Raw genomic sequence first — 26,485 nt, 5'->3', positions numbered from 1 at the left:
CAAACAGTGATTCTATTGATGGGTATATACATATATATATAAAACATAAATAAAGTATTTTAACAACATAAAAGCTATCTGGGGCTTTCAGTAATTACGAGTGTAAATTGGTCCCAAGATCAAAAAGTCTGAGAACTGTTGATCAGACATATGTGGCATCTTCTCACTCTATCCTCTATGTCACTAAGCCTCTCATATGTTCCATCTCTTCTTTCTCTGTACTGAATTCCGGAAATTTTCTTCAGATCTATATTCCAGTTTACTAATTCACTCTTTAACTATCTTCCCACTGTTTTTCAATTTTTTTTTTTTAATTTCTAGAAGTTCTACTGAGTTCTTTTTTCACATCTTTCTCATCAGTTTTGATAGTCTCGTTACCATACTTTTAATCTCCTCTTTTATTTCTTTAAGAAGCCCTGTGGCACAGTGGTTAAAGTGCTCAGCTGCCAACCAAAAGGTCAGCAGTCAAACCCACCAGCCGCTCCACGGGAGAAAGATGCAACAGTCTGCTTCTATCAAGATTTACAGCCTTGGAAACCCTATGGGGGAGTTCTGCCCTGTCCTACAGAGCCACTAAGTTGGAATTTGCTTGACTGCAGTGGGTTTGGTCTATTTCTTTAAACAACTACAGTCTTCATGAGTCTGACTGTTACTCCTGATACTTAGTCTGTCACTACGTAAGAAACTACTCCAAAACTTAGTGGAATGAAACAACATTCATTTATTTTGCTCAAAAGTTTTCAATTTGGTCAGAGCTCAGAGAGGACAGTTTGTTTCTGCTTCATGTACCATCACCTGGAGCAGCTTGACAGAGTGTTGGAGGATCCACTTCCAAGATGGCTTACTTGCAAGACTAGCAACTTAGTACTGGCTGTCAGTTGGGAGTTTAGCTGGTGGTATGGGCCTGAGAACTCAGTTCCTCTTCACATGGGTCTTTGTCTAGGCTGCTTATGCTTATGCTTCTCTTGGTAATGAGTTCCAAGAGTGGGCATCCCAAGAGAATAAGGTAAAAACACATGACATTTTTATGACTTAGCCTCAGAAACCACATGACATCACTTTTGCCATACTCTATTATTGTCGGCAGTGGGTTTTTTTTATTATTGTTTGAAGCAGTCACAAAGGCCTGCCCAGGTTCCATGAAGAGGACAGAGACTCTACTTCTTGATGGTAGAGTAGAAGGTTCTAGAAGAGCGCACAGGTTAGGAAATATTGTTGCAGCCACTTTTAGAAACTATAATCTGCCACAGCTGACTACTCACAGTGGCTTGTTTTCTTGTGCAAAATAAAGTTTGTGTACTTTTTAATCTACAAAAATTCTTTGAGGCCTGTCTATAAAGTGAGTTTCTACAGAGATCTGAATTTGATTCTTCCAGACACTGGGGCTCACAATCAACTGGGAATATTTTCAACTAAGTTTTCTACTTAAAGAATTTTAGATCTCACAGGTAATATGAATTCTAGTTGCATATACATATGAGTGCAGGCTTGTGCGTAGGCAGTTTCATGGGAGATGCCCTCTCCTACACTAATCTAAGACAGAAACAGGCAAGTCTCTTTATGCAGGGTATCTTTTTTCCTACTCATCCACTGAAGAAGTCATCCCTCTGGGGTCTCAGTTTTATGTAGGGTAGTCTCCAATATGACCTCTCAACTGTTCTTGGGCACTACTCTTTGTCTGTTGTCCCTCTTCTTTGCTCTAATCCTATAAGACCTCAACTCAAACATAACTTCAGTGCTTAATCTATCTCATGAAATCATGCTTTCTAGTCCTTCAATTGTTTTTCTTAAACTAGCTCCAGCACTTTACATATATGTTTGTACATGTATGTTTGTGTTTATATTTGTATATTTTCCCTTCTCCCGTTTTATTTTTAGGTTTTCTGAAGAAATATCTCTGTATATCCAATCTACTATATTGCTGAAAAAGAAATTTACTGATTGTTTTAGTCATCTAATGCTGCTATGGAAACCCCGGTGGCATAGTGGTTAAGCGCTACAGCTGCTAACTAAGAGGCTGGCAGTTCAGATCCGCCAGGCGCCCCTTGGAAACTCTATCAGGCAGTTCTACTCTGTCCTATAGGGTCGCTATGAGTCAGAATCAACTCAACAGCAGTGGGGTTTTTTGGTTTTTTTTTGTTTTTGGTAATGCTGCTATGCTGCTCTAACATTACAAATGGATGGCTTTAACAAACAGAAATTTATTCTCTCACAGTTTAGGAGGCTAGAAGTCCAAATTTAGGGCACCAGCTTCAGGGGAAGGCCTTCTCTCTCTGTCAGCACAAGGATTCCGGGTCCAAAGAATGTGCTCTGCTCCTGGCTCTTCTTTCTTGATGGTATGAGGTCCCTCTCCTCTCTGTTCCATTCTCTCTTTTATATCTCAAAAGAGATTGACTCGATATGCAATTTAATCCTGTAGATTGAGTCCTGCCTCATTAACATAACTACCTCTAATTCTGCCTCATTAACATCATAGCAGTTTGGACTTACAACACGTAGGATAATCTCAGCAGACCAAAAAATGGGGGACGACCACACAACACCGGGAATCATGGCCTAGCCAAGCTGACACACATTTTTGAGGGACACAATTCAGTCCATTAACACTCATCACTCATTACATGGTATTTAATTTATTGAAAATTGTTAATATTTAGAAACACAACTATATTTTTTAAAGGGAGCTACATTTTTAAAAGGCAATTACATCACTTACATAGAAATCACTTAGAAAAAGTCCTTAATTAATATGCTTCCCATAAAGCAAATCTGAGGGAACTTAAACCTATCAAAAACACTAACTTCTGCTTCAGATCTTTCACACTTTTAAATCCTATTTAAGTCTGTTCTCCCATACATATTTTAAATGTGGTCTAGAACTGCACTGTAACCCAAAGAAAGGGAACTTTTATTGACGCAAATGAAAAAGCAAAGGAAAAAACCAACAAGCCGTTTCTAGAGCCAATATTTTAATTAAAAAAAAAAATTAAGAAGATGAAGCCCATGTCTTAAACAAAAGAGATAAATGCAAGTTCTCTTTGGCAAAATGAAAATTAGTATGGACAAGCAGGATCTTCTTTAAGTATATTTAATATTTACATGCATTTCTTTGAGACAGATACTCTCACTGCAATTTAAAAAATTAATTCATGGTGGCATTCCAGGCTTAAAAGCAGCAGCAGTAGTTGATGGAAAAAAAAGGATAGAATAGAATCATCCTTAAATGTTAGACCTCCTCGTCATGCTGAAAGCAACGGCTACAAATTACCACATTCCCAAAGAGATGACAGCCAAGCGCTTACATCCCAAGGGAGAAATGGCTATTATGGCTATTAGCTGGCACTGGCAGGAGGCTTAGCAGCAAGTCCCTGAACAGACCATTTATTGTTCTTCATCTTGTGTAATATGACCTTTCCTCCGGCTCAGCCTGCTCAACATCACAGTGGTACAGGGGAGAAAATTCACATGGAAGCAAATTCCAAAGTGCAATTTACCCTATAGGCAGCTTGTATTTCCAGATTCTACAACCCACTATGCTCCACTCCCCTCTGGGTCATAACAGAACTTGGCAGATGTTGGAATTTGCTATGTATAAACTCTGGAGCCCAGATTAGAAAGCTCAGCAAAGTATGCATTTGGTGCTGGCAAAAAATGGTTGCTTTATGCACAGATTTAGATTAGCTAACTTTGGATATCTACAGTTTCATAAATGTGTCTAAGACTGCTGAAATTTAAAAAAATGGAAAAAAGGCACGTGTCACACACATCCCAACACAGGCTTACATGTCTTCTGAGATCATCCTCTTCTCCACACCAACAAAATACCAAGGCCATTATGCAATCTGTGGCTTCTTTTATAATTGAAGAAATTAATAGCTTTGGATACAAAACTTAGATAGCTTTACTCTGAGATAGTCCCCTGGCCTTGGATTTCTGTGTACAGAGTCCAAAAGTACCAGTTACCAGACTCCCAAATGGGGGCCTACAAAAGGTTCCTTTCATTCACTGGCAATCTTTCCTCACAGCAAAACTTCAAAAATGTCTTTTAGAAGAGCTTCCTAAGTATGAAAAGAGTCTGCAACAAATCCCTATTGTGTAATAGTCTGTGCCCCCTGATTTTCCAAGTTGACAGCATTCATCCGCACTGTATTTCACCTCATACCTTATCGACAGCTCTTTTCCTAATATTAAAATCAAAGAATTCGGCATCATAACAAGATACAGAATAGAGTACACGGGATACAGTTAGCCTAACAAGATGTTACCAAGTTCAAAAGGGTTAAACCTAAAAAAGGTTAAGTGCTCAGCCTGAATTTTAAGTGCTCTGACATACGCAGATTTGGGGGTAGAGTTATATTCTACAGTTTTAGGTAATGTAAACCTAACACATAACACAGTAATGAAGTTTCCCGTATGGGTAATAAGTGTATTCAGATAAATTAATTACAGCCCAGAAATGAACTGATCAGGTCACCCTTGTAAATTAATAAAGTGCTTGTTTGTCCATCTGGGCATTAATATGTTAGTCAGTACAGAGGTTCAATATCACTCATTCTGCTTTGACCTGCCTGATATTAAACTTTTTTGATCTCCATTATTCACCTGTATCTTTAGAAAGCACCTTCTCATTTGTCAAATGAAAACAAACAGGAAACTTAAACTTGCATTCATGGTTCTAAGAAAACTAAGTTTTTGTTTTCTGAATTTCACATTTACCTAGGACAATAATGAACACATATTAAGAGATGCTATTGCTTTAAAAAGAAAAAAAATTTAGTTTGTAACAAAATCCACAGCATGGCTTAGGAGTACAACTAATACCTGTTAAATAAGTAGAATAATTACAAATAAAAAGGGCCTCGTTTCCCCTGCACAGGAAATTAAAGAACTTACTAGTATTAACCTCAATCTAGTATTTCAGACATGCTGGCTTTAGGGAGAAAACTTAGTTTATAATATCAGATACCTCTAACTGTTAAGGGCGCGCAACCAGCCTAGGTTTCTACCGGACCGTGGTGGCTCACTTCACTTAGGGAAGCAACCCATCAAGGACAGCAATCATTCGGGTAGGAAGAAAAAGCATCGACATATTTGTTCTATTTGGGACATAATTTTTTTCAATCAACTCTTCCTCCTTTCTCTGAAGAACGATTTTTAAAATTATACTCTAAACTTGCGACTTGCGATGTCAGGTAGACGCTCCCCATGCCGTTCATAGTGCAGAAAGAGCCGGGCTTGGGCCAGGAGAATGAACTTCAGGTTCACGCAGCTTCGTAACCGTGTACCAACTACTGTGACACGCTTGTGGTAAGGGTTAACACACAGAGGGCCTAGAAACGCAGCCGGCACGCAGCAGATAACTAACAGGTATCAGCTGCTTCTTACTGTTATTAACTGTCAGTAATGTTACTAGTACTAATTCTATTACTATTATTATTCTACTTACCCCTGATCAGGCCCCTCCCACACTTCCTGGTAATTCCAAACTTATGTTACTTTCTTCAAGCCCTCTAACCACCCTCAGATAAACTTTTAACAGGTGAACTAGCCTTATGCTTAAGAGAGAAAACAGACATGAAGAGCTCCCTCAACCTCCTTTACGATCTCTATACATCCTTGTACACCCAAACTTGCCTTTTACCTCACCTCATAAGAAGTAGGCCTTTCCTCCATCCCAGTAAGTGTTAGTCCCTAGCAATCATCCTCCTCCTCAAACAAAAGAATCAGCAGTTTTCAACATCTGCACTACACAAGACTGATTGATACTCAAACTTTCAGAGTTGGCAACTACTAAAACTCATGAGATCACAAGAGAGTGGTTACTGGTTTTACGGATTACTCTTGTCTTCATGCTCAAAATCCATTAGCTGACACGAAGAACATCAAGTTCTCAAAAAATAACTAGTAGTACTAGCTGGAGCCCTGGTGGCACAGTGGTTAACAGCTCAGCTGCTAACCAAAGGTCATCAGTCTGAATCTACCAGCTGCTCCTTGCAAATCCTACAGGGCTGTTCTACTCTGTCCTATAGGGTTGCTATGAGTTGGAATCAACTCAACAGCAACAGGGTTTTATTTTTTTTGGGGGGGGGGTGGGTACTAGCTCAGTGCTACCCCAATATCACTCCCATCAACCTTTGCTCTGACTTCAGTTTCTGGAACTCTACTCAAATTAGGATTAGAATTTATTTAGCCATTTCAATTTGTTCAAACAGATTCTTGGCAAACACCTAGGCAGAAATCTGTGTAACCTATGCCTTTATAAGAGAAACAAAAGTCACAAAGATAGCCCATTACTGAGGTACATTTTGGGGCTAGGATTGAATATATTCTTAGGATTAAACAAATACAACATCTGCCTCCAGCAGAAATAAATATAAAAATAATTTTTCAAGAAGAATACTCAAATTCCCAAAGGACTCTTCTGACGTCTGCACCTTGGCTCCTTGGGGCAGAAGTACTGAAGAGCAGGAACACATGCCAGAAAGCCTCCTGAACATACATAACCTGCCCTAACAAAGCTCACCACACGAAATCCATGTTGTGGGAAAAACTGAGATGTAAATATTTATAAAAGCTATGATTTAGATAAAAATCATCTAATTTTTGGGGGGAAAATATACAGTAAGGCTAACACAGTAACAAATTAAAATGCAGGGAGAGGAGATAAGAGTAAACCATTTCAAACAGAATAAGAAACTACACTTTTGAGTGCTATTTTTAAACATTAAATACTCTTTACCTCAAGGTGTTACAGAATCATTGTGCAGAGAATAGAACTGTGTAAAAAACACATGCAAATACATGTGAACAAAGCTAAAATTTGGTTATATTCATAGGACTGATCTGTGGTTTTGGGTTGTACAAACCTACTAACTTCATAAAGTATTTAAGAAGGACTTTATTTCAACACAAAACCATATAATGTAGACCTAGACAGGTTCTTAGAAATAGCTTATTCTGACCCAATCCCTTTATTTCACAAATGATGAAACTGAGACATTGAGGGAAGAGGTGAAACCTATGTACAAAATGGAGCCCTTGTGGCTCAGTGGTTAAGCATTTAGATGCTAACCAAAAGGTCGGCAGTTCAAATTCACCAGCTACTCTTGAAAACCCAGTAGGGCAGTTTTACTCTGTCCTAGAGTTGCTATGAGTCGGAATTGACTAGATGGCAATGAGTTTGGGTTTGTTTGTTTGTTTTTTGTAGGTACAAAACAAAACACAAGAACCTAACATAAAAAAATTCAGTAACTTTCTAATGTGCCAACATTAGTTGATAAGAAGATGTGATAATTTTCAAAAAAACACATTCATAATAGCCACAAACTATCAGAAGACTTGGAAAAAATATTACCAAAATGTGTAAGGCTTTTATGGGGAAAAACACAAGGCTCTGCTGAAGGCCTTGTAAATAAAAAGTTACGCCATGTCCGTGCATAAAAACCAAAACCCAGTGCCGTCGAGTCGATTCCGACTCATAGCAACCCTATAGGACAGAGGAGAACTACCCCATAGAGTTTCCAGGGAGCGCCTGGAGGATTCGAACTGCCGACCCTTTGGTTAGCAGCCGTAGCACTTAACCACTACGCCACCAGGGTTTCCTGTCCATGGATAGAAAGCCCTAATACTGAAAAGATCTCAATTTTACCCCCTTGTTTCTAAATAATACATACTCTAGTCTCTCTTCCAAATATAAGACTATAATAACTAAAGGAATATGCTTTTATGTTATGAGCGTTAACGGCCAAGAGGACATGGAGACAAAATATGAGGTAAACCAGGAAAACATGCCATCTTATCCAAGTAGTTTAAACTTTAAACGCAGGTTTCTAGACTATAATGTCCAGCCAGCAACACATTTCCTTCTACATACTCCCTTACCCTCCATATTAAAATCTCCCTCAGATTGTTAACTGTTTGCATTCAATTCTCTACATTTGCTTCTAAAATCAGTAAAGCCTTATTAAAACGCCAAGTGAATTTTGGAAACAGCGTGCACAGGCCAGAAACTAATTTTATGTTACAACTTTGTAGCTCATCATACACTTGCTAAATTGACGTCTGCACACAATTGCCACTGGCCCCCTGAAAACAAGTAATGTTGCTGGTTTAACACCAACACAAACTATCCTTCTAAAGCCCAGAAACTATCAAGGAGAACAAGGTTAGCCCATTGAGACATCTAGTCCCACTGAGAAAAATGACAAAAGATAAAGTATCAGTAAAACCCTAATAAAAGTCATAAGTTAAAACTAAAGGCAACTAAAAAAAAAAAACTAAAGGCAACCCAAGTTAACTTTCAGTTAGTGTTTTACAGGTAAAGAAGAAATTGAGTAAATTAAAATGAAAAATTAGTACTGACTCCAGAGTTAGGATTTGTTAATACAACTGTGGGCTTCCAAATTAAAATGCCATGTTTATATTTTGACACATGAAGCAGGAAAAGGCAGGATAACTATCAAAGGCAAATCTTTGACCTAAGCAAGATAGTTTCTGAAAGCTTGAAAGGTAACTAAAAACAAACATAGGGCTTAAAGTTTAAAGTCTACTATAAACTATGAAGTAAGCAACTGTAATTTCTATTCTAATACAATAATTTCTGTGTGTCTTAATATTTTATTACATCGGATCCAAAGCTGCTGAAACTTAAATTTCAGTTTGAAGACAGCGGCGAATGACTTCCCCCCGCATCTGAAAAATAGATAAATAAATAAACTGGAAACAGTGGACAGTCTGTGAGGAGGCAGCAAGACATTCTATATTTTAGTGGCTCAGTCATGTATAAGAAAAGGCTATGACTGAACACATTAATACACAAGCTTTTGGCAGCAATACAGCAAGGCACTTACCAGTACCAATCACTGTAGTGGCCCTGCCTAGCCAATTGCCAACAAATCTGCGCTAAGTCTACAATTCAGAGGTGAGAATTTTCCTGAATTAAAATTAATATAAAAGCTGGATGTTTAGACTTGAGGAAGAGGAAACCTGCCAACCTCAGGGAGCTTCCCTGGTGAAAGAATGAACATTTCCCTTTCAGAGGTAACTAGAGAGAATATATGCACAGAGAGGGCCCAAAGGTCAGAAGGCTAACCTAAGCTGGTTGTACCCAATTTGTCTTGCCTGTGAACACTAGCACAAATTATTTTATTGGCAGTACCTCTAAAAAGTACATTTTTAAAAAAGAAAACATTAGTTTTCTTAGTCCCTAGTTTCTTCAAGAATATAGGACAAAAGACTAGTAAACTATTATCCCTCGAGCCAGAAAGAGGCAATCTCTTTCACTGGCTCTCGATTTTTCAGCACTACTGTTCCTTAAGGCTCTCTGCTTAGTCCTTCCTTGTCTTAGTTACCTAGAGCTGCTATAACAGAAATAACACAAGTGGTGGCTTTAAGAAACAGAAATTTATTTTCTCTCAGGCAACTACCCGTTGCCATCGAGTTGAGTCCAACTCATAGCGACCCTACAGGACACCCCATAGGGTCTCCAAGGAGTGCCTGGTAAATTCAAACTGCCGACCTTTTGGTTAGCAGTTGAGCTCTTAACCACTAGGCCACCAAAGTGGAGTCCAAATATACAGTGCTGACTCTAGTGGAAGGCTTTCTGTCTCTGTTGACTCTGGAAGAAGGGCCTTGTCTCTAGCTTCTACTCCTGGGCAATCTTCACGTGGCTTGGCATCTATCTCCCCCCATCTCTGCTTCTTTGGCTTGCTTGTTTAATCTCTTTTATATCTCAAAAGAGACTGACTTAAGATATACCCTATACTGATCCTGTCTCATTCACATAACAAAGAAAATCCATTCCCAAATGGGTTTATAACCACAGGTATAGAGGTTAGGGTTTACAGCACGTATTTTTGAGGGACACAATTCAATCCATAACAGTCCTCTACTCATTCAACCACTGTTATGGATTGAATTGTATACCCCAAAAATATGTGTCAACTTGGCTAGACCATGATTCCCAGTACTGTATAGTTGTCCTCAATTTTGTGATCTGATATAATTATCCCATGTGTTGTAAATTAGGTTGTATCATCAGTCAATCCCTTTTGAAATACAGAAGAGACCAGAGAGGAGAGGGACCTCCTGCCACCAAGAAAGACGTGCCCAGACTCCGGGTCCCTGCAATAAGAAACCCCTAGACCCAGAGGAAGATTGATGACACAGACGTTCCCCCAGGGCCAACAGAGAGAGAAGACTCTCCCTTAGAGCTGGAGCCCTGAATTAGGAATTCTAGTCTCCTAGACTATGAAAGAATAAATATCTGTTTGTTAAAGTCATCCACTCGTGGTATTTCAATTACAGCAGCACAAGATAACTAAGACACCCAGGTATCACCAAGCAGACGGTAATATACACATCTGTATCTTCAGGCTCTCCTCATCTTAGACTTCATATCAATGTGTATTTCCAACAGTCACCTCCTGGACATCACTTAGACGCTTCTTGGGTACCTTAAATTCAGCCCATCCAAAATTACACAGATTACATTTTCCCTTCCCTCACCAAACCTTCTACCCTGAACGCCCCTGGTGCCTAATAGTACTGTTTGGATAAAGCAATAGCTTCCCAATTAATCTACCTACCAAAGGTCTCCCCCAAACCAAAATAAAAAACTAAACCCACTGTCGTCGAGTCAATTCTGACTCATTGCAACCCCACAGGACAGAGCAGAACCGCCCCGTAGAGTTTCCAAGGAGCACCTGGCGGATTTGAACTGCCAACCTTTTGGTTAGCAGCTGTAGCACTTAACCACTATGCCACCAGGGTTTCCCAAGGTCTCCCCATCCACCTCCTAAACCCTTAATCCTTCAAATTGCAACAATTTTTGTCTATGACAAAATCAATATGACAAAATAATAATCGCTACCACTTATTAGATAAATTTACTATCAACCCAATCCTCAAAACAATTCTCTGAATAGGCACTCTTAGTGCCTGTTTGACAGATGAATTAAACCAAAGCTTAAGACTTACCCAAAATCAGAGAGAAGGCCAGTAGATGTGAGAACGTGGGTTCAATATCAGGTACTAACTTTTAACCACTATATAAAACTGCCTCTCAGCAGTTAGAACCCACCAGTGGCTCTGCAGGAGAAAAGACCTGGCAATCCGCTCCTGTAAAGATTACTCCCTAGGAACCCTTACAGAACAGTTCTACTCTGTCCTATAGGGTCGCTAAGGGTCAGAATTGACTCAATAGTATACAACAACATCATCAGAGAGTGCTTTTAAAAAAACAACTGAAGGAGAGTAGAACCAGGGATTGTAGCAATGATTGTGAGGATGGCACAGGGCCAGGCAGTGTTTTGTTCTGCTGTACAAAGGGTTGCTAAGAGTCGGAATCAACCTGATGGTACCTAACAGAGCCAGGTATAAGTCAACCACCCTAATAACTAAGTTATTATTTCTCAGTTTCAGTCATGAAGTATATATAATTTTATATTCTTATACTCTCAAAACACAACTCTGATCTAAAAGACCTAATCAAGGAAATATTTTGGTGGTGCCTATTTATCTTAAATAATAAAGTTAAAACAGTATTTCGCAATCTGCCTCTAACCTACTTTTCAACCACATCTTCCAATACTCCCCAACCCCACAATTGTGGGTAGTAACTATTGTACAAAACTACTGGTTCCTTGAATATAGTAATTCTTGTTCAATCTCCTAAAACCAGCTTTATGGTCAATTTCTTTATGTAGCCTTCCCTGACTTCATCAGACAAAATTAATTCCTCCCTCCTCTTGCTTCTATAAGCAGTGTTTTGTTTCTTCATTCCTAACTTATAGCATATATATCCACACACATATACACCTGTACACATATATTCCCCAAACTTACTACCAACTCAGAAAAAGGGGGGCATATTTTTATATCTTATCTTTTCCTATGTTTACACACACATATGCAAACCTCACACATTGTACACATACATGGGAAAGGCATTTCTGTAACATTTCTTGCTATTTTCTGTTCCTATTGTTTCCTTTCTTATCCAATCCTTATCTACACTCCATATATTCTATAGCATTAAAAAAGAAAAAAAATTATGTTAAGGCCAAATCAAAACATTTCCAAATGTACAAGTAAATAATATGGCAACCAGCACTGTTATTAGGATGAACTGCCTAAACCAATGTACAGTAATTGCAGGGCTCTTCTCTGCACTTCAGGTAGTAGAAAATGGTACTGTCTGCCCAGGCTATTGGCTGGTAGTACAGTGAAGCTGACAGAGTCAAGTACTGGAGGAACCAGAAAGCAGAAGAGTCTTCAAACGTGAGCAATACCTAGATTTCCAGAACTTTACTTATCCTCTCAACCCCACAGCAGAACAAATGCTTTCAAAGACACAATTTTTTAAAAGGCAAATCACAGCATAGCCCTGTGGATGCCAAACTATGTATGCCACTTTCAGGGTTTTTTTCCCTCTACAACATCTCACATTCCTAAAAGAACTCAATTATGGAATGCCTGGCTTATCTAGAAAACATTTTCTTTATTACTGTTTAACTTTAAAAAATGGAGACAACAGAATAAATTTAGCGTTTTATGGCTGAAACGCTGTTATAATTGACCCAAGTACATAGGCTATTCAACTTCTAGAAGTGATTTTTTTTTCTCTATCCTTCTGATACATTCTGAAAAGCACACAGAAACAGAGATTTAAGGAAACCTGCACATTCTTCTAGTGCAATCCTAAAGCAACAATGGAAAAAAAAAAAAACAAGTAACAGGAGAGGAAGAGGGGCTGGAAAGACGTCAGCAGGGTGCCAGGGGAGGCCAGGTTGCCTAAGAAACCAAACAGTGAAGAATAAGAGGAAAAATCATTAGTTGAAAAACCTCTGAAATGCTTTCACAGGACCCAAATCCCTTCTCCTAAAAGAGGTGCAGCAAAGGCACCAATTGTCAAGAATGACAAAGGGAACCCAGAGTGCACCAGCTGCCAAGCAACTGCTTTTTCTAAATTACGCACTACACATACATCAATTAGAATGGCCACAATGAAACTAGAAATTGATGAGGAATCTTTTGACAGCTGAAACCCAAAATACGTGTGTGTGTGTGTGTGTGTGTGTGTTAAGACAGCTTCTGTCACCTTAGCATTTAACAGGTATAAATGGTACCATTATTGTTTATAATAGGACCTATATAAAGAAACTCAACAAACCATAAACATTTATGCAATCAGTTAGCCTCTCTTCCGCAGTCTTTAAAATCTGGTCTAAAGTTGTTTTGATTTGTCACAGTTGAGAAGAAAAAAAATGAAATTAGGGAGTATCATTTTCAAGTAACCCACAGTCACTGGTTTTGAAAAGAGTTTGAAATAGGCAAACCTATTTTAAGTCCCCAGATCTGATCTTTGTTATAAGGCTATGTTGTAAAAAAGCACAGAATAAAATAACATTTAAAAAAACCTACACAGGAAAGGACAGTCTTTTTAACAAATGATGCTGGCATAACTGGATATCCATCTGCAAAAAAATGAAACAAGACCCCTACCTCACTCCGTGCACAAAAACGAGCTCAAAATGGATCAAAGACCTAAATATAAAATCTAAAATGATTAAGATCATGGAAGAAAAAATGGGGACAACGTTAGGAGGCCTAATACGGGGCATAAACAGTATACAAAACATTACTACAAATGTAGAAGAAAAACTAGATACCTGGGAGCTCCTAAAAATCAAACACCTATGCTCATCCAAAGACTTCGCCAAAAGAGTAAAAAGATTACTTACAGACTGGGAGAAAGTTTTTAGCTGTGACATTTCCAATCAGCACCTGATCTCTAAAATCTACATGACACTGCAAAAACTCAGCTACAAAAAGACAAATAGCCCAATTAAAAAATGGACAAAAGATATGAACATGACACTTCACTGAAGAAGACATTCAGGTAGCTAACAGATACATGAGGAAATGCTCATGATCATTAGCCATTAGAGAAATGCAAATCAAAGCTACAATGAGATTTCATCTAACTCCAACAAGGCTGGCGTTAATCCAAAAAACACAAAATAATAAATGTTGGAGAGATTAGAACACTTATACACTGCTGGTGGGAGTGTAAAATGGTACAGCCACTTTGGAAATCAATTTGGTGCTTCCTTAAAAAGCTAGAAATAGAACTACTGTAAGATCCAGCAATCCTGCTCCTTGGAATATATCCTAGAGAAATCGGAGCCTTTACACGAACAGATACATGCACACCCATGTTTATTGCAGCACTGTTTACAATAGCAAAAAGTTGGAAGCAACCAAGGTGCCCATCAACGGATGAATGGATAAATTATGGTATATTCACACAATAGAATACTACACATAGATAAAGAAAAGTGATGAAACTGTGAAACATTTCATAACATGGAGGAATCTGGAAGGCACTATGCTGAGTGAAATTAGTCAGTTGCAAAAGGAAAAATATTGTATAAGACCACTATTTTAAGAACTCGAGAAATAGTTTAAACAGAGAAGAAAATATTCTTTGATGGTTACCAGAGGCGGAAGGGAGGGAGGGTAGGAGAAGGGTATTCACTAATTAGATAGTAGATAAGAACTACTTTAGGTGACAGGAAAGACAACACACAATACAGGCGAGGTCAGCACAAATGGACTAAACCAAAAGCAAGGAAATTTCCTGAGTAAAATGAATGGTTTGAAGGCCAGCATAGCAGGGGCAGAGGTTTGGGGACCATGGTTTCAGGGGACATCTAAATCAATTGGCATAATCTATTAAGAAAACATTCTACATCCCACTTTGGAGAGTGGCATCTGGGGTCTTAAACGCTAACAAGTGGCCATCTAAGATGCATCAATTGGTCTCAACCCACCTGGAGCAAAGGAGAATGAAAAACACCAAGGACACAAGGTAATTATGAGCCCAAGAGACAGAAAGGGCCACATAAACCAGAGACTATATCAGCCTGAGACCAGAAGAGCTAGATGGTACCCTGCTACAACTGACAACTGCCCTGACAGGGAACACAACAGAGAACCCCTGAGGGAGCAGGAGAGCAGTGGGATCCAGGCCCCAAATTCTCGTAAAAAGACCAGACTTAATGGTCTGACTGAGACTAGAAGGACCCCGGTGGTCATGGCCCCCAGGCCTTCTGTTGGCCCAGGACAGGAATCATTCCTGAAGCCAACTGTTCAGACAGGGATTGGACTGGACAATGGGTTGGAGAGGGATGCTGGTGAGGAGTGAGCTTCTTGGATCAGGTGGACACTTGAGACTACATTGGCATCTCCTCCCTGGAGGGGAGATGAGAGGGTAGAGGCGGTTAGACGCTGGTGAAATGGACACGAAACAAGAGAGTGGAGGGAGGGTGCAGGCTGTCTCATTAGGGGGAGAACAACTGGGAGTACATAGTAAGGTGTATGTAAGTTTTTGTGTGAGAGACTGACTTGATTTGTAAACTTTCACTTAAAGTACAATAAAAATTAAAAAAAAATCTACACAATTGATTACCTGATATCTAATCAGTTTCCTGTATTTTGAAATGTATTGAAAAGGGTTCATCTCTTGACTTAAATGGAAAGATAAAGGCAAACAAAGCTCTAGGAAAGCAAAACGAAATATAACATTTTGGAGGACAGTGGTTAAGATTCTAGTTTCTCAAGCCACCTTAACTGCTTTATACTCCTTATAAGCTTTGTGACCTCAAGAAAGTTGCTTACCCTCGCTATGCTTCAGTTTCTCACCTGGTAGTTGGGGATATTAATAATATCTAACTCACAAAGGGTTTGTGAGGTTTAAATGAAATAATGGTAAAAGTGCTTAAGACAAGTGCTTGGTAAGGAGTCAATAAATGTTGACAAAACCCCTCTGAAATGACTGAATCAATCTCCTCATCTTGGCCAACATCATATATATCGCAAACCATCCGCTGTAAAGTCACAGCCAAGCTTCCTGAAACCCTTTTCAAAGTGTGCCAAACACTTGTGTTTACTTTCACCAAACTCACATTCATGGGTCTGGCTTTCAGGATCCTCGAGACTCTGACCCCACATGACTTACCCAATTACTATCCCCAAAACAATCTGTGTTAGCCCTGCCAGGTTTCATTCTCCACAGAAAACACTGTTTCTGCCTCTGCAGCAACCATAGTACCAAAGGCCCTCTTGCCAGGCAACTCTGCCCTTTACTTTCTGCAAATCTTATCCACACTGAGACACGGTTCAGATTCTCTGGGAAGACTCCGACATTTCAGTCCGCTAGTGATCACTCCTAATCCTCGCAACAACTTGGCTCCTGAGGAGAAACTCTCTTTTATTGTTCTCTAATTGTTTTTTTTAGTTCTAACTCTATAAAGTAATAATCTCCTTCAGGGCAAGGACTATATATATCTTCCCTAAAATCACCCACAGTATCTAAAAAAAAGAAGAAGAAAAATACTCTGCACTTTGATAAAGCCTTCCACACACTTGTTTTCAAAAGTAAAAATAAGGAACAAAATTTTATTCAATAAGTACAACAGATAATAAATTTTTCTGTTGCATATTATATATAGTCAATTAACCACTTTTCAAAGTTCTTCATCAGCTCATTATCTTCTAGGTATTCACCATGAATATGTTGAAAAGGGTGGAAATAAAAAAATGTTCTCTTAAATACGGCTGTAATTTTCACGACCAGAAAAAAGATTATTAACATATAAACTTGCCCAAATCCAGTGATATGAGAAAGGGCAAATCCAACAAAATAGAAAATACGGCATTTCTCTACCTCTTCTATGTCCTTTAGTACTTCATGTATCTTTATTCCTTCCTCCCATGTTTTTCACCATCTTTGTAACACTAAGTCTGTTTAATCAATTTCAAAACCCAATTATTTTCATGATTTCCCTAACCTTTGAAGAAATTAAAAGATTTTCCCCTCTTTTTTTCACCATTTCTTAAAAACGCTTAGAGGACATAGTATAGTTTGAGACAGTGGTACCTCGTTAAAGCTCCAGAATATTGCCCCCATGAGGTACTATATATAATAACCAAAAAATAAGCTATATGGATTCAACACAAGAAAGATAAGTAAAGGACTGATAACTGCTCTTAGAAAATATCCTCTTACCCAGAATGAATGTTGGATGCAAATAGAAACATGTTAAAAATCTCCATTCTGCCATATTAACCATGATCTCAGATAAAGAGATAAAACGGCAGGACAAAGGTATGGCTTCCACCATTTCCTTTACAGACTTTAGAACATTGCACCTCAGAAAGCCCCAGCTTTACAGAGGTCTCATGTAATCTAGCATTGCGCTTTTTCTCTAACTCCAAGATCAATGAAATTTTTCAGGAGCCCTGGAGGTGCAGTGGTTAAGAGCTCTGCTGCTAGCCAAAAGGTCAGCAATTAGAATCCACCAGCCATTCCTGCAAACCCTATGGGGCAGTTCTACTCTGTCTTATGGCATCGGTATGTGTGAGAATCAACTCAACAGCAATGGGTTTGGTTTGCTTTTGTTTGTTTGTTGGAGTTAAACAATAGCGTCATGGGATAGTTTTCATTCAAGGTTTAAAGATTATCTCTGGGCATTAGATTCAGGGGTCCCCCGAGTCTCAACAGATCCAGTAAGTCTGGTTTCCACATTTGAAGTTCTGTTCCATGTTTTCCCTCCTTCTGATCAAAATGTTGATCAAAATGTTCAGTAATGGCAGCCAGGCCCCATCCATTTCTTCCGGTCTCATGGGGATGAAGGTAGTAGTTTATGGGGGCAATTAAACCTGAAGTCCATTTCCTTCTCCACTTCCTGAGTTTCCTTCTTCCTCTGCTGTTCCAGGCAAACAGAGACCAATTGTTGTATCTTGGGTGGCTGCTCACAAACTTCTAAGACTCCAGGTGCTACTCACCAAACTAGCAGGTAGAACAGAAACTGAAAACAACCTTAGGCCAACTGACTGACTAGACCCATGAAGCCATGACCCTAAACCAAGGAAATGAATCCCTTGAAGTGCTTAGTTGTGCCTAAGTGGTATCAACAGGTGCAGCCTTTTTAAAATTATTTATTTACTTATTTTTTAGTTTTGATTGCTGTTGTAGTTGTAAAATTACATGAAACACTTTATTTGCCACTTTGCCTTCCCCTCACCCCCACGTACAGCTTAATGGCAGCAGCTACATTAGTCTGGTTATGTAACTATTGCCCTTAGTCCACGCTAATTTTCCTATCACCATGAATAAAAATTCACTACTTCTCAGTAAGTGATTTCCCCTTTCCCTTCTGCCCCTAGTAACCACAAAAAGCTGCTTTCAATCAAATATTAAAAAAGTATAGTTATAGAACTACGTTACAAAGTGATCCATTTTGAATAAGTCAAAGAGAATACGGACTACAGTAAACTACCCTCAAGAACAAAGGTAAATCAAGGCATATCCCAAATCAGATTCCAGATTTACATAACCGATGAAAGCTTTTGCTTCAAAAGATTTATGAAAGGAAATAAATTTCACAAACAGAGGAGAACAAAACTTGCCTAGAGTTTGACCATACAGCTAAAAATGTCATATTAGTTCTAAAATCCAAAGTTTTTAAGTATTTTCTGTTTCTCACTGGTCAGATATCGTTCACTTTAAGGTCTGTCACTTCTTTACACCAAGCTGTACTAGTAAGGCAGATATCTGGAAGTCACTGACATTTCTGTAAGTACAACTCCAGTTCCTCCAGAACACCCTGTAACTCTTTAAATCTGCGATTCCTCTGAATTCAAGGCAGATCAGCAATGAAACACAAACTGCAATCTCCAACTGCCATCTATTCAATCCAGAGGAACACTTGTTTCCCATCAGGCTGAAGTGCAACACAGGTCTCATCAGGTCAGTAAGAGCATAACGGAAACCCTGGTGGCACAGCGGCTAAGGGCTACGGCTGCTGACCACGAGGCCGGCAGTGCGAATCCGCCAGGCGCTCCTTGGGAACTCTATTGGGCAGTTCTACTCTGTCCTATAGGGTCACTATGAGTCGGAATCGACGCGACGGCACAGGGTTTTTTAAGAGCATAATCTTGGGAGACGCAGGAGTCCAACTAGTTGGATCTCTAAAGGGTCCTTTAACTGAAACTTTTTTGATCTGAAGAAGTAATTCAGTAAAATGCTTCAATTGTCCCTGTCTAACAATGTTGCTTTTTTCTTTTTTTTCTTGTGCTTTTAAGTGAAAGTTTACAGTTCACATCACTTTAAAAATATGTAACGCTTCATGAATTTGCATGTCATCCTTGCGCAGGCACCACGCTGATCTCCTCTGTGTTGTTCCAATTTTAGTATATGTGCTGTGGAAGCGACCACTGCAATGTGACTTTATTAATACAAATTCTCTTTCCACACTTTCTTTAATGTCTTCCCAAGAAAAAAACCATTAACAGTTCATGGCTAAGGTACAAAAATTAATGATCATTTTCACTATCGCATCATAAACAATTAGCCTACTTGCTAATTCATAGCACAAACTCTTCTGATAAACCATTCAATGAAAGCTAAGCACCCAGCCACTCTTCTTTTTAAAGGTTTTTTTTTTTTTATTACAAAATACATGTTTACTATAGAAATTTTAGAAAATACAGATTTAAAAAAAAAGTCATTAATCTTACCACTCGTGGAATGTCTTCCAAGACAGATTTGTTCGTTCTTTTGGCAGTTCATGGTATTATATTCAATTCTTCGCCAACGCCACAATTCAAAGGCATCAATCCTTCTTCAGTCTTCCTTATTCGTTGTCCAGCTTTCACATGCATACGATGCGACTGAAAATACCATGGCTTGGGTCAGGAGCACCTTAGTCTTCAAGGCGACATCTTTGCTTTTCAACACTTTAAAGAGGTCTTTTGCAACAGATTCACCCAACGCAACGCGTCTTTTGATTCTTGACTGCTGCTTTCCGTGGGTGTTGATTATGGATCCAAGTAAAATGAAATCCTTCACAACTTCAGTCTTGATCTATGTACAGGTTCCTCATGAGCACAATTAAGTGTTCTGGAATTCCCATTCTTCCCAATATTATCCATAACTTGTTGTGATCCACACGGTCGAATACCTTTGCACAGTCAATAAAACTCAGGTAAACATCTTTCTGATATTCTCTGCTTTCAGCCAGGGTCCATCTGACATCAGCAATGATATTCCTGGTTCCACGTCCTCTTCTGAATTCAGCCTGAATTTCTGGCAGTTCCCTGTCAATATACTGCTGCAGCCACTTTTGAATGATCTTCAGCAAAATTTTACTTGCATGTGATATTAATGATATTGTCCGATAATTTCTGCATTCAATTGGATCACTAAAATCAACATTTCAGTGAGTGATATATCTTTGTTATCTGGCTCAATGTTTTCCACCTCAGCTCCAACATCCTCCCAGCCTCTTCCAGGTCCAGCTGAATTACCTATTCAATGCCTCACCCTAAATGCCCTGAATGTATCTGCAGTCTTTTCTATGTTTATATTTTTGCTTACAAAAATGAAACCACGCTGCACATACATATGTTACTGAATATGGTTTTTGTCATTTATTCCACAACGGGTCTTCCTCTTTTTCACAGACCCTCTACTTTACCAAGCATGATATCTTTCTCCAGAGACGGTCCGGTCCCTCCTGATAACACCTCCAAAGTTTGTAAGACAAAGTCTTGCCATCCTCTCTTTTAAGAAGCATTCTGGCTGTACTTCTTCCAAGACAGATTTGTTTAGCCCTTTATTAGTGCCAAAAAAAACTAGTTTTTTTTTTTTTTTTTTTAGTGCATACCACTAAACCACTTTCCACTAAAGTTGTGCCTACCAATCCCGCACTCCCACAGCAACACTGGGTATTATCTTTTTTAAATAAAATTTTGTCACCTTGGCAAGCAAAAAAGAATGCCATTATAATTGACATTTGATTAGAAGTGATATGTATATAAGGTCTATAACTAATATTAGATCTGTATATTAGATTAATTGTGATTTTTTCTTTCATTGTTGCAAAAAATTTCTATCAGGTCACATTTAGCTCGAAGGTCTCTTGTCCAACCTCTGAATTTCGGCAGGCTTATATAGAAAGGGAATGTACAACATAAAATAACACTATTCTGTTATTCCTGTCTTGGAAACTACTTCCTTGAACCTAACACTGGGCAAGATTTAACATCTCCGTCTTGTATGCTCCCATATACTAGGTATACGCAAGACAGCTGACACAATACCTTGAATAATAACATCTATCTCCAATTAGCTACACATCATTAGAGTTTATAAGTCAGATCAACCTACTTGGGATTTGTTTGTTTTTTAACTACTTTCTTAGATATCCCTTTTAAAATCTTAAGTGAATTTTAATGCATAGTTCTGTCTAGGAGCCAAAAAATAATAAAATGGGGGTGGGGGGCATGAAATCAAATCTCTTTAATGATGTCATATTACTAAAATGTTAATGATACAGCATCATATTACAGTGATGTATCTTACAAAAGTAATATCAGATCCCATTAAATTCCAACTGATTCATCTCTTGTTACCCAAGCCTGAAAGACAGAGTAGCTTTCAGGCTCAAGATTTTCTCTAACTTTTCCAACTCATTCAGTGCGAAGGCCCACTCCAAAGTGATTACCTGGTTTTTAATGAATGCATTTCTTAAAGACTATTAATGTACTTACCGGTGCCAGCATAGCTGGAGGGGAGATAACTAGCTCAATGGGATCATTAGTCATCTACACCAGATTATAGTAACATTAGGAAATGATAACAGGTTGCTTAGCAGCAGTTTTCCAAATGCATTCACATGAAAAGAACAGACAGTAATCTTCACAGAGAATCACAGACTATATCTATTCATAAAACAGTACTCACTGATCTCTCAGCAAAGGAACTCAACTAAAGAAGTTAACCTTCTTGGTGAATATTCCTCATATATATGGGATCACTAATCTCCTCTCCTCCAGGTTAAGTGCTCAGCTAGCCAAAAGATGGTAGTTCACACCCAGCTAGAGGCACCCTGAAAGAAAAACCTAGCAATCTGCTTTCAAAAGGTCACAGCCTTGAAAATCCTATGGAGCTGTTCTACTCTGCACCCATGGGGTTGCCATGAGTCACAACTGACTTGATGGCAACTAACATCAACAATTCTCTCTCTCCAAAGTTCTGCCTACAGGTGGGTGGGTGGCTGGCAGGGAAACCTTCCCCTCATTCTGAGATTCATGTAACTCAGCTATACTCCTACCCACATCAATGTCATACATAACTAATTTCTAGGTCATTTTTCAATGAATAGAGAGTAGTCTGTCATCTGGCTCTGTCTTCTCCATCCTGGCTACAACCATCATTGTAGGCAGCTTCAAATCCATGACTATGTCCTTACCGCTAAACACCTCTACCTCTACTCCACTTTGTTATCCCAATCCCATTCCTGGATTAGTCATAATCCATAACTGCTTCTGTCTTGAAATCCTAAACTGCAATACCCTTTTCTTTTCTCTCTCTCAGAATTAAATCACACAGATTTTTCCAAGTTCCAGCAATGATAATACTTGTTCTACAAAATTATGAGAAACAACTAGCCTTCAAAAATCCTGACAGTTCTCCCACACCGCAGTGTTCCTCTCATACCAACCACATCAGCAGATACTCTTCGAGCTCATTAGAACCTTTACTTGCTTGACCCTCCCCCTTCCCTTTACTCAGAATTTCTCTCCATCTCCTCATTGCTGAGTTTCTACAGAGTTAGTTGTCTGTAACCACTGGTGCTGCATCCTTACCTACCACCACACCTCAATCCACTGGAATTTGCCTTCTACTCCACTGAAACGAATCTCACTATACCAAATCAAGTAAGCACTTCTCAGGCCCTACCTTCCCAGCAGTATTTGATAGAACTGACCACTCCCTTCTTTTAGAAACTCTTCCCTCTTCTTCCCAAAAACCTCTCCTATCGCTCTGGTACCTCCTTTATTATCTACTCTCTTCCCCCTCTTCTCCCAATCCTCCACACAGCAGCTAGACGGACTTTTCCTAAAGCTCTAATTTGATCACAACACTCTCCAGTTTAAAACAGTTCGTTTGCTCTTAAGCAAACTCCTTAACATGGTTTATGGGGTAGCTGTTTAATTCCCCTAACTCATTTCTCTCAATCCACTTCCTTGCTCTCCACAACCCACTCACACCAAACTATTCATAGTTCCCTAAATAAGCAAAGGTTTTTCTCTTCGCTCCCCTGGTCATTTTCAGATGCTATTTTCTCAGCTGAAACACTTGTCTTTCTAACACCCCAACTCCACCTGTACATTCTGCACAACTTCACTTGGCTGACTTCTACCTATGCTTTCCTAAAAAGGCTTTCCTGCCCCTGAGACTGGGCTAAGGGTTCTCTACGTGAACTTACAGCTTCTGTGTAACACTGTTTTCCACTTGAAATGTATCATGTAGGTTTCAGTATCGAAGTTACCAGTATAACACAGTTAAACAAATATATACATTTTGATATTTGAATTTGCATTCTCGGTGTCTTTGGTGTCTTAGGTAGTGGTGCTATGTTCTTTAATAGTCCTTTTCTAATTGTTTCTTTGTTTAAAATATTTAAAACCGTTTCAAAGTCACAGAAATGTTGCAAGATGAATACAAACAATTCCCATATACCCTTCACTCAGAGACTATTTTTTTGCCAGTTGTTCCAGTAACGTCCTCTACAAGAACACAAACAAATGAAAATCCAAAAAAGGATCACATACTGCATCCAGTTATCATTTCTTTCTAGCGTCTTTCACTTTGGAACAATTCCTTCATCCGCCCTAGCCTTTCATGGGGGGCAACGGTTCAACGGTGGGATCCTTGCCTTGTGTGCAGGAGCCCCTGATTCAAGTCCCAGCCGACGCACCTCAAGCACAGCCACGGCTGGTTTGTCAGCAGAGGCTTCTGTGTTGCTGTCACTTCAGTGGAGCTCCCAGACTAAGGCGGACTAAGAAGAAAGGCCTGGCAATCTACTCCCAAAATCAGCCGGTGAAAACCCTATGGACCACAATGGTCCAATTCACAACCAATCACGGGGATGGCACAGGACCGGGCGGCACTTCCCTCCACTGTACAAGGGGCCACCACGGGTCACGGGCTGACTCGAAAGTAGCTAACAACAACAGCTAACAACTATGCTATCATAAAACCCTATTATGTTGCTGCTGTGGCTGACTCGACTCTGATTCACGGCAGCCCCACGGAACAGCACTCACCAACCGTCACTGTCCGCTTCTTGCCCAACCCCCGCGAGGCAGTAACTTCTTCGAAGAGAGTGACTGTATCTTGTTTATTAACCCAGTGGGGAACTCTATGTCTAACACATAACAGGAACTCAGCAAACACTTCTCAGATTAATGAATAATGTGCACCCTTTTCTGCATCCCCAGGACAACATCCCGAATTCAGATTATTTCTTGCTTGAATGATCACAATACCCTCCTAATAAATTTCACTTCCTACCACCACTCCATCCTCCACATTGCCATATGAATTAATAAAAGCAAACTTGATTCTATCATCTTAAAAGATTTTAGAGATCCCTCCATTATCTACAGAAACAAATCTAAACTCCGTAACATAAAATACAAAGTTCCTTCACCGTCTGGTCTCTACTCAACGACCCTTTCTCATCTCCCGCCACTTCCCCACACTGCTACCTGCTTTTGCCTTATTAAGCCACCTGCATTTCCCGGAACTTTCCCATGCTTTTTCAAACCTTTGTATCTACCCTAAATACTCTTCCCTGCTTTTTAAAGCCTGCCTTTTGAATATCATAGTCACATCTAGAAAACTTCTAGCCTCTGAAGTACACTGACCTTACGTTGTAAACACTGCAATAAAGTAGCAGTCTCCCGGGGGGGGGGGTGGAGAACAGCGCCCCTCGGTCCTAGATGTCTCCCCAAGCAGAAGCAATCGCTACACATGTAAACTGCTCAGGCTGGGCTCCACTTGGGCAACAGCTCTTGCTGCCACATAATGTGTCTGCCTTTTAGTCCATCACTGAAAGAAAAAGGCCACATTCTGGACGACGGGGGAAAAAAGAACATTTCACAATATTGGCTTCATAATAAATACACTTTAACCTAAAACAGTACCAAGCAAAATTCTTAACATAATGAAAGCTTGTCAGGAGCTGTTCTTTCACAGAGAACACGTAGGAGGAAGGCTTGTCATCTGACAGCATCCACCAGGTTAGCATTATGCAAGTATCAGAAACAATGAGCAGAAAGTAACAGTTACTGTCACCAAAAAGTATGTATCCCTGAGTGAACTCCACTGTGAAAGGAGGTTGAAGTCATGTGCTTCCTGTTCTAATCCAACATGCTGACATTCCTTACAGGTAGCCAATGCTGATGAAGTACAGATTTGCCAGCATGAAAAGCAATCAGTGTTCTGCTGTAAGTATACATGACTTGTCAAGTAAATGCTGCCTTTGTAGCTGCTAGAGAAATAACCAACAACAAGAATAAAATGAGGCAGGAGGGAGACAGTGGTCCGCCTTACCACAGTTATCATTTCCTTTCCTGTGCTACATTAAGTCTTTTATGATGATGAGAAATTTACATTGACTTTACTAGGTCTATACTGAGAGGATTTCCATAGGATTAACGGAACTGCATGTGCTCAATACTCACTTCTGTTTAAGGTGTCTTTAATGCATAAAAAAGCATAAAAGAAACTCTGAAATCAGGCATATCTGATTTGGAATTCAAGCTCCACTACTTAACCAGTTTTGCACTTTGAGCAATGTGCTTAACCTCTCTAAGCACAATTTTTCCTAATGTTAATGGGGATAACAAAAGTACCTAGCTCATAGAGTTGTCCCCAGAATTAAACAATATATTCAACAGCTGGGGTCTTAAAAGCTTGCGTGCAGCCATCTAAGATACTCCACTGGTCTCACCCCATTGTGAGCAAGAGAGAATGAAGAAAACCAAATCCAAAGCACTAATGGACCACAACTACCATAGCCTCCACCAGACTGAGTCCCACATAACTAGATGGTGCCCGGCTACCACCACTGACTGCTCTGCCAGGGATCACAATAGAAGGTCCTGGACAAAGCTGGAGAAAACTGTAGAACAAAATTCTAGCTCACAAAAGAAGACCAGACTTACTGGCCTGACAGAGACTGGAGAAACCCTGAGAGTATGGCCCCCCCAGATACTCTTTTAGCTCAGTAATGAAGTCACTCCTGAGGTTCACCCTTCAGCCAAAGGTTAAAACCAAAGAGAGGCCAATAAAACAAAATGAGCCTAAAGGGGCACACCAGCCTACAGGCAAGGACAGGAAAGCTGGTAATAGGGAACCCAAGGTCAAGAAGGGAGAGTGCTGACATGTCATGGGGTTGGCAACCAACGTCCCAAAATAGTATGTGTACTAACTGCTTAACGAGAAGCTAGTTTGTTCTGTAAACCTTCATTTAAAGTACAATAATAAAATAGAGAGAGAGAGAGAGCAAAAAAAAAAAAAAAAAAAAAAAAAAAACCCAATACATTCAAAACAATGCCAGGCACA

At 39.5% G+C, this 26,485-nt stretch overlaps 1 protein-coding gene and 1 non-coding gene across 7 annotated transcripts in view; both read right to left on the bottom strand.

Annotated features, from left to right (window-relative positions):
• SIK3 (SIK family kinase 3) overlaps positions 1-26,485 on the bottom strand; it is a 260,893-nt gene that overhangs the window by 155,089 nt on the left and 79,319 nt on the right. The gene's annotated exons all lie outside the window — the stretch shown is intronic.
• LOC111752856 (U6 spliceosomal RNA) lies at positions 19,176-19,282 on the bottom strand. Its single transcript, XR_002787749.1, has one exon. It is a non-coding gene; the product is annotated as a U6 spliceosomal RNA (small nuclear RNA).

This window comes from Loxodonta africana, chromosome 15 (genome assembly GCF_030014295.1).
Source record: "Loxodonta africana isolate mLoxAfr1 chromosome 15, mLoxAfr1.hap2, whole genome shotgun sequence".
NCBI lineage: Eukaryota > Metazoa > Chordata > Mammalia > Proboscidea > Elephantidae > Loxodonta > Loxodonta africana.
The sequence above is the reverse complement of the archived record's forward strand: the minus strand, read 5'-3'. Positions and strand labels throughout refer to the sequence as shown.